Source organism: Lathyrus oleraceus, chromosome 3 (genome assembly GCF_024323335.1).
Source record: "Lathyrus oleraceus cultivar Zhongwan6 chromosome 3, CAAS_Psat_ZW6_1.0, whole genome shotgun sequence".
NCBI lineage: Eukaryota > Viridiplantae > Streptophyta > Magnoliopsida > Fabales > Fabaceae > Lathyrus > Lathyrus oleraceus.
This window is the reverse complement of record NC_066581.1, coordinates 52,748,523-52,760,168: the sequence shown is the minus strand read 5'-3', so window position 1 is coordinate 52,760,168 and position 11,646 is coordinate 52,748,523.

Here is an 11,646-nt window from a genome sequence, read left to right as displayed (position 1 = left end):
AATTGCTGTTTATGCAATTCATCCCCAACGGGTCTTCTTTCATTTACCCTTTTGCTTGGTAATGATTGTTACTCCCTTTGATTGGTCATCATTATATGCCTAGTTTTGGTATCCCGATGCCTTTCTTTTCGGTCGATTTATCCTTTATTAACCCAGTAACCGGTTGTGGATAATCTTCCATGCGAGTATGTTATCCACGTTCTGACGGTAATGGATAATATATCTCATGCACTCTTCAGTTGAAGCCTGTTGTGTTTCCCCGGTCGAGTAAGATTTGTGTTCCCTTTATGGAATCGAATATTCTTTGTTTCTTGGATGATTGCTGGATGTTTGCAATTTATCCCCCGTGAGTTATCTTTCTTTACCCTGTTGTTGTGGTATCGATCGTCTCTCTTTTTGGTTAGTCACCTATTATATACCCAGTAACCGGTATCTCTGATGTCTCTTCCTTTTCGAGTATATTATTCACGTTCTGACGGTAATGAATAATATATCTCTTTCGCTCTTTGGTTGGAATCCTTTGTTGATTTTCCAGCGGAGTAAGATTCGTATTCTTTGTAGAATCGAATATCCATCCTTTAACAAGTTTGTGTTTTGGATGATGAGTGTCTTGGCATATATACCAATTCACGTTTTCGGTAGGTCACCTATTATATACCCAGTAACCGGTATCCCTGGTGTTTCCTTCCATGCGAGTATATTATCTACGTTCTAACGGTAATAGATAATATATCTCATGCGAGTATTCTATCCATGTTCTGACGGTAATGGATATTATATCTCATGCGCTCTTTGGGTTTGTGTCCCCAGTTGAGTAAGATTCGTTTTCCCGTTGTGGATTCAAATGTCCATCCTGTAAGTCGATTTGCTTTTTCAAGCCCTCCTTTCGGATGATGAGTGTTTTGGCATATATACCAATTCACGCTTTGGTCGGTCACCTATTATATACCCAGTAACCGGTATCCCTGGTGTTCCTTCCTTTCTGCTCCCTATTATGACCTTGGTCCCCTGTGGAGTCAGATTTTCCTGAGTTGATGTACCTTTTTCAGGTCTTTCTCAGATGTTTGGTTGATTGATATCTCTCACCCTTATACCGGTCTTAGATATTCATTCTTCCTGAATTTGTTACCCTTATACCGGGGACACCTCATTCTTTGTTGCTTCCCCAGGAGAGTCTCTTTGTTAGACCTTCTCCAGTGGAGTTTCTGTGGTGATTTTACCCTTTTGCTGTATTGGCGTTTTCCCCAATATGTGCAATTTGTCCCCGGCAGGGAGGTTCTTTGTGAATCTTTTCCTTGGTCCGAGTCCGGATTTTTATCCGAGGTATCCTTTATGGATAGTTTGAGTCAGCTTGAGTCTTTCCAATGGAGGTGTCTTCCTTTGGAATTCTTTCTTTTCCTCAGTCTGAGTCCTTTACTCCCCAGTGAGGTCTCTAATCCAGAGTCGTGTTTTGTTCACGCCGTGTCAGTTTTACCCTAATTCATAGTCGTGTCCTGCTCACGCATTCTTTTTCTTTTTTCCCATGAGAGTCTTGTTAGAGTCTCTGTTCCTGGTGAGTGTATTACTCCGATGGATCGTCTTTTCTTTGTGGACCCATATCCCCCTTAGAATTTTGTTGGTCTTTGCATGCATACATCTGCATCATGAGGTCTCTTAGGGACCAAAATTTGTCTCATTACTGTTATTTAAGCCCATTCTACCGCGTCGAGACGAAGATTTCTAAACTTCACCTCTCCGGATAGAATGACCTTAAATAGGGGCATCTGTAAGACCCCAATTTTGTCCCTAAGATCCCTCATGGCATCATATCATATCATTGCATTGCCTCAAGGATCATTGTGCACCTTGCTTCCTTCCTTGTGGGTTGGTTATCTTTTTGAGAGTGGTTCTTGATCACCAAGCATGTTTTGCATTTGTATATCATTGCATTTCCTTTTACCACTAACCAAAAGTACAAAAATATGTCATCTAACCCTTGTCTTACAGATGAAGCAATCAACAGTCAAAGCAGTCAAAGGCATTCATTGAGCCATAGATGGTGGCCATTCTTGAGAATTTGGACACCACAGTCATTATCAAGAGCTTACATGAGCTATGACATCATTTTGAATCAAAATCTCAAGTGGTAGAGGCTTGAATTTCATCAAAACATTGCCAGGTCAACTGGAAGCCTAGAAAGTCAACTGCCCAGTCAACAGTGGATTTCGATTGTTTAAAGTCTTGATGATGAAATTTGTTTTGCTCGATCCACATGATATACGATGTTGAATGCTTAGCTAATGATTGATTCGTGATCTAGGATGTTTAGGCAACATGATGATGTGCTTATTTGTTGAATCTGGAAAATTTGTTCATCATGTTCTTGAGCTGTCCACTGTTCATACGCGTGTTTGTGAAGAAGATGATTCAGAATTTTAGGCCACGCTTTGATCCGTCCAAAAACCATTGCCTTTGTTCCTTAGGGTTTTAGCGCCATTGGTTGCATTCTGATGCCATGCACGCGTTGTGGTTGGCTAGGCTTTATTTTAATGAAACGCAGCGTATAAGCCCTGGCGCCAAATCCATCATTTCAAAATTAATTAAATAAATTTCCATTATTCCATTTTAATTGTTTTCATTTCATTCCATTTCATTTCAATCTTTAGAAATTCATAACAAATTGAATAATGATCCAAAAAATGTGAGGATTTTTGCATTGAGTTTCTTTTTCTCTCTAGTTTTTTATCATCATGATAACTCAAGTTGTGCTTGGCTGATTAAATATTTTGCCTAGGGTTCTTGTACATGTGTGCATTTTGAACATTGCCTTGCTTATGCATTTGTGAAATGATGGTTGTTGATCCAATGAATCTGAATATTTGCATGATGAAACTAGACTCTTGGCTTGACATTTTGGTGTTGATTTGGTATTTTTGCCATTTGTGGTTTCTGTTTTATGATCATGTGAATGTAGGTGTGACAATTTGTGTCACACCTTTGCTTGTTCATCTTATGTGATGTGATTACCCTATCAAGTGATCTCCAATTGTTCTGATTTTTTGTGTGATGCATATTATGGATGTTGTGATTGAGCATGAATTTTCTGGGAATTTATTGATTGATTTCTGATTTAATTGAGATTTTTCATTCTGGTTGGTCACATTTGTGCTTTAAAATAGTCTTGAACTTCAATTGATCATGAAATGGATTTGGTATATGATATTGATGTGAGACCTTTTGGATTGTTTCAAGATGTGTTTGAAGTTGATTCATGTTAATTTTCAGCTTCTGTTTTGAATTTTTTCTCCATCTTTGACCCTAGGCTTTGACCTAGTGGTTTACCTCTCATGTTTGAGCTTTGATTTCAGGTTGAACATCCAAGTTATATGGTTCATGATGCTCCATCATTTGAGCATTTGATGTTTGCCTTTGACTACTAACATTGTGTGTTTTGTAGGGTTGTTAACTCATTTGAGCTTGACTTGTGGCTTATGCCTTTGCTTATTGGGTTTGACTGTTGATATTGACTGTTGGTTGTTTGTCTGTATAGTTGTACTGATTTGTTTGATGTTTCCACAGGTACATAAGTTGCTTAAGTTCACTTTGAAATTGCTTTTGCTTGGTTGCTTAACCACTTAGGTATAACCTCTCTTCTTCATGTAGTCTGGAAGACCTGTCCTGTTATGAGGGCAGGCACCTGTCTGAAGTCCTCCTTAAGAGGCAATGCTTGTGATTGTTTATCTTTGTGCCAAGCAGGAAAAGTCCTCTTATGAGGCAATTGGTAGATAAAAGAGATGTGTAGTCCATCTCCTACTATTCAGTGTGTCATCCCTTTGCTCACATAACATGTTGATGCATTGTGGATATTAACCCAAGATCTTATAGAGTCAAATCATTTGTGGAGAAGAGTTCCAACTTTCTGAACTCCCACACATTCTATTGTTTAAAGCTCTCCCAGGCCAGGGATAAGAGCTATGAGGCACACCCCTCATCTCCATTTCATCTGTTTCACCCTAACTCTCAATGTTAGGGTTAAGAGCACAACATACCCCATTCCAGTTGACTTTAAAGTCTAACCTTGCTTGAGCCTAATTGCTTGTATATAGTGTGTGCTAATTGACTTGTTTGTTTGCTTACTTGATTCATCTATGCATATTTGCTTGAGTGTGCCTTAGTGCATTTATCATCATCAATTGTATATCATTTCATAAACTTTGTTTTATAGCATTTTTGCTTTGTCCATGGAGGAGACAAGCATAAGTCCATTACTTGGCAGTTGTTACTATGATATGGTGTGAGACTAGTATAAGTCCATTGATTGGCATCTGGTATCATTGTTTTTGTTTTAGGTGATTGGTGTAAATCCATTGATTGGTATCCGGTATCCGTTTTGTTTTGTGAGAATAGTATAAGTCCATTGATTGGCATCTGGTATCATTGTTTTGTTTTAGGAGATTGGTGTAAATCCATTGATTGGTATCCGGTATCCGTGTTTGTTTGTGAGATTGGTATAAGTCCATTGATTGGCGTCTGATATCATCTTTGTTTTAGGAGATTGGTATAAGTCCATTGATTGGCATCCGGTATCCATTTTTCATTTGCTTACTTGCATTGTTGCCTCATTCCAAAGGAATCACTTGAATCATCTACATATGATTTCAAGAGGTGAACATCTAAGAAGTTTTACTCCCTCACCTATCCCACCTTTTGTTTCTTTAAACCTCCATCTTTGCATGTTAATCCAAAACCTGAAACTATTGTGCAAACATTCTCATTTCTTTTCAAATTAGAAACCTAGGCCTTAGGCCTTTGATTTTTCAAACTCCATTTCATAATACTTCTTTGAATTGAATTCTAATCATACTTTGGCCATCTTTTGTGAATAATCCTAATTGGTTAATCCAACTCATACAATTGTTTTGTGGCTTTGTCCATTCTTGATAAGTTTTCATACATTAGCCATAGGTTTGATTTATCCTAGTTGGTTGATGTTAATCTCACCTTTTGTCCTTAGTGATTGAATTGTAAGACTTCCTTGCTTATTATAGGGTTAACCCCTCACTAGCAAGTTGAAGCTTTTCTCACGTGGTGGACTCATTGTTTGTATAAGGTTGAGTTTTCTCCCGTGGATAACGAAAGACCTTAGGGCTTTTGTTTAAAATGAACAAACTCATATTTTGGAAAAATTTTAGCCGAACTACGGCGTTTTGATCCTTACCTTCCATGGAAAGGTACGTAGGCAACGGGTTCATCCGTTCAAACACAAAAATAATAAATTGTATATTCTTTCTCTCATCCTTTCAATCCATGTTTGCACAATAAATATTTCATAACAAATAACATTTCGTACAACAAGTGTGAAAAGGGCTCCCTAGGAGTACCTAGGACGTTTTGGGTGCCTAATACCTTCCCATTGCGTAATTTACCCCTTACCCAGATTCTCTGATCTTTTCATTAGTTTTCTATGTGTAAAACTTCTTAGGCTTTTGTTCGCTTTTTAGTCATTCCTTTGGATAAATAAAAGTGCGGTGGCGACTCGATTCTTTGTATGCTTTGCTTTTGATTTAATCAATAAATCATAAAGTGACGAATACACCGCTACAACTTTTCTCACATAACACATGTTATGTCAGCTACTATTTTTGTTGGGTGACTTAGAGAGTTTGGTTTCTATGCAAACTTGGTATTCCTCTCTATTATACCTTTTCTCGCTTTTTTATTGGCCAATCTTTATGTAATGGAGAAAATTGTTTCAGAACTCAACTTTCTTATTTTCATGTTTCAACATCTCTTTCATTCATGCTATGGTGTAGATCACAGGAGGAAAAGAAATTTTCAAGAAACATCAGGTGATGAATATGTTGACTCATGCAAGGTGGTGGAAGAGGAAGATGTATACATTGAGTCCTAGCTCGTTTTATTCATAAAAAAACTCAATGCTTATAAAACTAACATAACCATTGGCTAAGGAAGAGTTACTGTTAAAATATGGGCATAAAAGCCCAAAATATTAATTTTGTAAAGTTTTAATTAATTGATTTCTTGAAAAATAATTAAAGTTATTCATTTTTGATTAAAATTTGTATTAAATAATTTCTAAATAAAATTGTAAATAATCTTAAATAAAATTATTAATTTATTAATTAAAAAATATTAAATAAAAAATCATCTCTCCATCTCATTTTTATAAAAGTGGAGGGGGACCAATACAATGCCTCTGAATGTATGGTTGAAGGAGAAAAAAATTTAATTTTTAAATAGAAGGAATAACCTCAACAAAATGCCAATGAATGCAAAGTTGAGGAACCAAAAAGATAGTTTTTAAAATTGAGGAACTAAAAGTATATTTGAATCTTATATACTTTGAAATTCGTTTTCATAATAAAACTTTGGTGAGAGGTTGTTTTTTTTCCATAAAAATGATCTTAATTACCTCATACATAGAAATATGCTCAAATTCATCATCGTAAGTATAATAAAATGATCTTAATTACCTCATATATATATATATATATATATATATATATATATATATATATATATATATATATATATATATAATATATATATATATTATATATATATATATATATATATATATATATATATATATATATATATATATATATATATATATATATATATATATAAAGATATAAATTAGATTACGATGAATTTGAGCACATTTCTATGTATGAGGTAATTAAGATCATTTTTATGGAAAAAAACAACCTCTCACCAAAGTTTTATTATGAAAACCAATTTCAAAGGTTTGACCGTTAATCAGTCTAAATTGTAAGTAAGATTTATCCAACATAATTTTGAATTTTCTACACTAGTGTTAGACCATTTTTTTACCATTATTTAGTGTTTTTACACCGATTCTAAAATGAAGACAAAAATGTAAAATCTATCCCCGGTATCATCAAAGTGGAGTATGTTGGAAATTCATAAAATTTATGGAGAACTTCGTTGTACAATTGATAATTTAAAGAAGAAGCAAAAGATCAAATTGGGGAAAAAAGGAATTAGGGTGGCGAAAAGGGGAAGATGATGAATATTTTCGTAGGGTTTCTCTATGCAATTAAAATTGAAGTTTGTTATTCAAAAATGCAATTACATTCGCTCTTCTTCACTTAATTACGACAATAAGGGTTACTCCTTATGTATAGGTTGAGTTTGCTTGCTCCTCCAGCAAAACTCCAACTAACCTAATTCAACTAAAATTACATAGTAAGCCTAAGTCAAAATCTTTGTTAAGCAACATGCTTCGACATTTCGACATAAGCGTTTCGACATTTCCTTGCATCTATCGAGCAACCTGCTTCGACACAAGGAATTACAATTCAATACACCATCTAATTAACTGTGTCTAAGTTATATACATTCATCATAGACCTTAATTTCTTGAAAACTTCGACTAGTATGCCTTTCATCATAATGTCTGCAATCTGATTCTTAGTTCTGCAGTATTCCAAGTTCAACTTCCCTTTTGCAACTTGCTCTCGAAGATAATAGAACCTCATTTCGACGTGCTTGCTTTGTCCATGCGCTATCGGGTTCTTCGCCAGATTGATAACAGACATGTTATCGATCTTAATGGTAATTGCTCCATGATTCTTCCTTATAATCTCTTCGACCAAATTCACCATACACGTTTCTTGACATACACAGATAAAAGTGAAGGTCACGAGAAACACGAGAAATGGGAGTTTGAATTAGGTTTCTAAAAATGAAATCTTTTTCAACCCAACACAACAAACATAAACCAAAGAACAAAAATAATGAAACAATTATTTTTATCCTAGTTCGTTGTTAACTAAGCTACTTTCAGTCCCCCTGCCAAGGTGATTTCGCCTTATCAACAAGGATTTAATCCATTATAACCAAACTGATTACAACACAAAGACCAACTATCAATGTCTTCTTCAATATTCTGACTAAACCATAATCACTCAAGGAAAATACAATCAAACAGATTGAGATGCAAAATGTGTTCACAAAGTTCTTCTAAGAAAGCAGAATACACAAAATAAATTATAAGTTTATCCACAAAATATATTCTATGAAGAGTATGAACAAAAGTTCTAGTGTGCGTTCTCTTTTGTCTCAAATATTTCACAAAGTTCACTTTTCAAGTATATGATAATCTCTTAGATTGTGTAACATTGTTTCCTTCTTCTAAGTCTCCTTTATATAGGCAATGAAAAAATCTATTGGGGGGTAGAGTTGGAATACCAAAATGCAGTTGTATCCTTGCATAACGGCTTGTGAAAATGGGAGACAAAATGGTACAATAGTAAAATCTTTAGCCTACAAAATTAGTGTAGTGGAAGGAATATTTGATCTTGTATTGTGTACTAATTTTCTTACGTAAAACATTTTGATCTTATCTTCAATACTCATAGGCTTTTGATAGTTAGATGATGAAGCATGAATAAGAGAAGAGTAAGAATATGGTTGAGAGAAACTTCAGAAACTTGGCCTTCAGAGTCTTGATCTAGTTCATCAGAACCTGGTCTTCAGAGTCTGGTGACATATTTCAGAGTTGTTGAGAGTGCGGGGCTTCAGAGCATATCAATGTCAGAAGCATCAGAATAGAAAAGCTTTGGATAAGCAAAAAGTCAGAAGCATTGAGGTATAGAATCCATAGCTTGCTTATGTTATAAACCACGTTTCTCATAGTCAGAGTGCACTAGGTTCAAAATCTGATGACATCACATGTCATTCATTCAGAGTCAAAGCTTGAATCTAGTATTTGCACACTAAACAAATTGATTAGGGTACAAAATTGTTCTCTAGTAGTCTATGAATTGTTATCATCAAAACATAAAGTTAGATTCAGAATCAAATCTTATTCTTACGGTCTCCCCCTTTTGATGATGACTAAACTATAAATTTTGATGAACAATTTTTACTTTGTTTAATCATATAAAAACATCAAAGTGAGGTTTGTAAGCTCCCCTTAAATTTTATATTACTAAAATTATTTTTCAATCTAGAACTTCAGAGTTAGGTTTGCAAGCTCACCCTGAGTTTAAGTCTTGAAATAATTATAATATATAAAATATTTCAATCAGCATGAAATAATTAACTTCCCTGAACGAGGAAGCCTGGTTAGAATATCTTCTGATCCTTTTTTATTTCAAATATCAGAAAGTCAGGTTATCAGAAGAGATATAATGTCAAAGTCTTTATGTAGCGGTTAATTTATGACCATTAAATTATGGATAAACTTAACATCAATAAAACCAGAGTCACCACCGCGCTTTTATTGTTTCCAAAGGAAAAGGGAAAAGTACGAACAAAACCCAAAGATAAGAAGTTTTCAAATCAAAACTAATAAAATGCCAGAGATTACAGGTAAGGGGGTTGGTTACACAGAGGGAAGGTGTTAGCACCCAAAGTGTCCTAGGTACTCCTAGGGAGCCCTTTTTTATGTGTGTGTGTGTGTGTGTGTGTGTGTGTTTAGTATAAATGATGTTTGCAATAAATAGAGTGTGGGGAAGAGAAAAGAATTCATTAATTATATTTTTGTGTTTGATAAGACCTTCGGACTTATGTCTATGCACCAACATAAAAATGAGGGATCAAAACCTCGTAGTTCATGGTATCAATTTCAAAGTGAGTGAATTGCTTTTAATAAAGATTTAAAATTAAAAGAGGCACAAAGGGCCTAAAAGAGTTTGAATGAGTGTTAGTTTTTTTTGTCTTTTAAAATTTTAAGTCAATATGATTAGATTCATTTACAAGTTTGATTTAAGAAAAGTGTTTAAAAATACAAAGTGAAATTCTGGCGTAGTCAATATTCAGATGTTCTACTTCAAGTCATGACATCTGATCTAACATTGTACCTAATACAGCAAGACAGTTATTGCACTCTGTACTAATATGCACCCTTTCACAGATGTCACGACATCTCCTTGTATGACACCCTAGAATGGAGGAACACCTAGTTATGTGCACCATAGCATTCACTTCTGTTGTTTTCCTACACAGTTATCAACACGATGTCTCAATCCTGATTTGGACATCATCTGTTATATTGTTCCAGTTTGTTGGTCATGTACTTGTATTTCCTAAATTAAAGCTTGTAACAAGTTAAACTAATCTCCACTTATTAAGGAGCTAACAAATAGATTATTTGCTAGGTTCATTAATTGTAGCTTAGTTGTTAGTTTCCTAGATTTTAGATCAGCTGTTGAATTCCTGAAGAATAGCCTGAAAAAAATCCTGGAACAGAAAAACTAACCATCCAACAATTACGCATATGCTGTCAGGAATGAATGTCACAACATTCAGTTTGACATTCAAGTTCAGGACCATATGCTAAGTCTGTTATGTTCCTGAAAACAGACTGTGCTAAATTAGTTGTACTGTAAAAGACCAACCAGTCTCTACTTCAGTATCAGCTTACTGGAAGAACTGTCAAGACATCCAGTTTGACAGTTTCACTATGATCTTTTGGCCAGGTCTGTTATCCTCTTGAAGACCAGACTTAATTGCATACTGACTGAGATCATTATACAGTTTGTGTAGTCGTTGATGAATGTCAAAACATTCTGATTGACATTCCAACAGAAGGCTATGTATCAGGTTTGTTATTAACTTGATAAGCAGACTGTAATACAACCTGAGTTATGGCAGACATGATTATAACATGCAGTAGGTAAACACACACAGGAAATTGTTAACCTAGTTCAGTCCAACATGACCTACATCTGGGGGCTACCAAGCCAGGAAGAAGATCCACTATCAGTAGTATTAATTCAGAGTTAAACTCACCCGTTTACAACTCTTCACTTAATCCCTACCCAATGCAATCTATACCTAGGAACTCCTAGATAGAAACCTCCAGTTTCCATTCCTATCACTACAAACACAATGTAATGTTACCACACCTTGAACTTGCTTCACAGCTTCATTCAAGAACAAAATCACTCTTGCCTACAGGCTTTGAGTTACAAATACTCTCAGCTTTTACCACTGAGAAACACATGGTAACCTTCCCACAGACTGGGAGGTTTACCTCACACACACCCCTAAATTTTCATTCTAAGAGGCTTACAAAAACTAGGTTACAATCAGCTATTTATAACCTAATCACCCAACTAGATTTGGGCCTTCAGAAATCGCAGCAGACTTGTTCTTTGCTGTTACAACTTCAGCAGAAAAATTCTGCTACAAACAAGGTCTTCAAGTTCCTAAACTCTCTCCATATATATCTCCATATTTAGAGCCTATACATATTCTGATTGAGTCTTCAAGACCTCCACATGGAAGTTAGGATATTCACCAGATATCCTTGCTGATCCCAGAATATATACTGAATTAATTAATTCAGTTTTCTACTCAAGTGCGATGTCACAGACCTGATGTCGTGACATCGTACAAGACATGTTGGTCCAGATGTTGAATTTCTTCAACCCAACATATTAAAACAACAGAGATGATTACATTATTTGTTTTACAAAATTAATGCCAATCCTAAGGAATTAACAATCTCCCCCTTTGGCAAATTTTGGCTAAAACAAATAAACAATACACTGGACAAAACATCCCAATTTGGGAATGCTCTTCATCTCTGTCATTGGCTCCACCACCACAAACACCAAAGTTGGTGTACATGGGGAAGAAGAGGTACACGGATCAGTTGTACCAGAACCT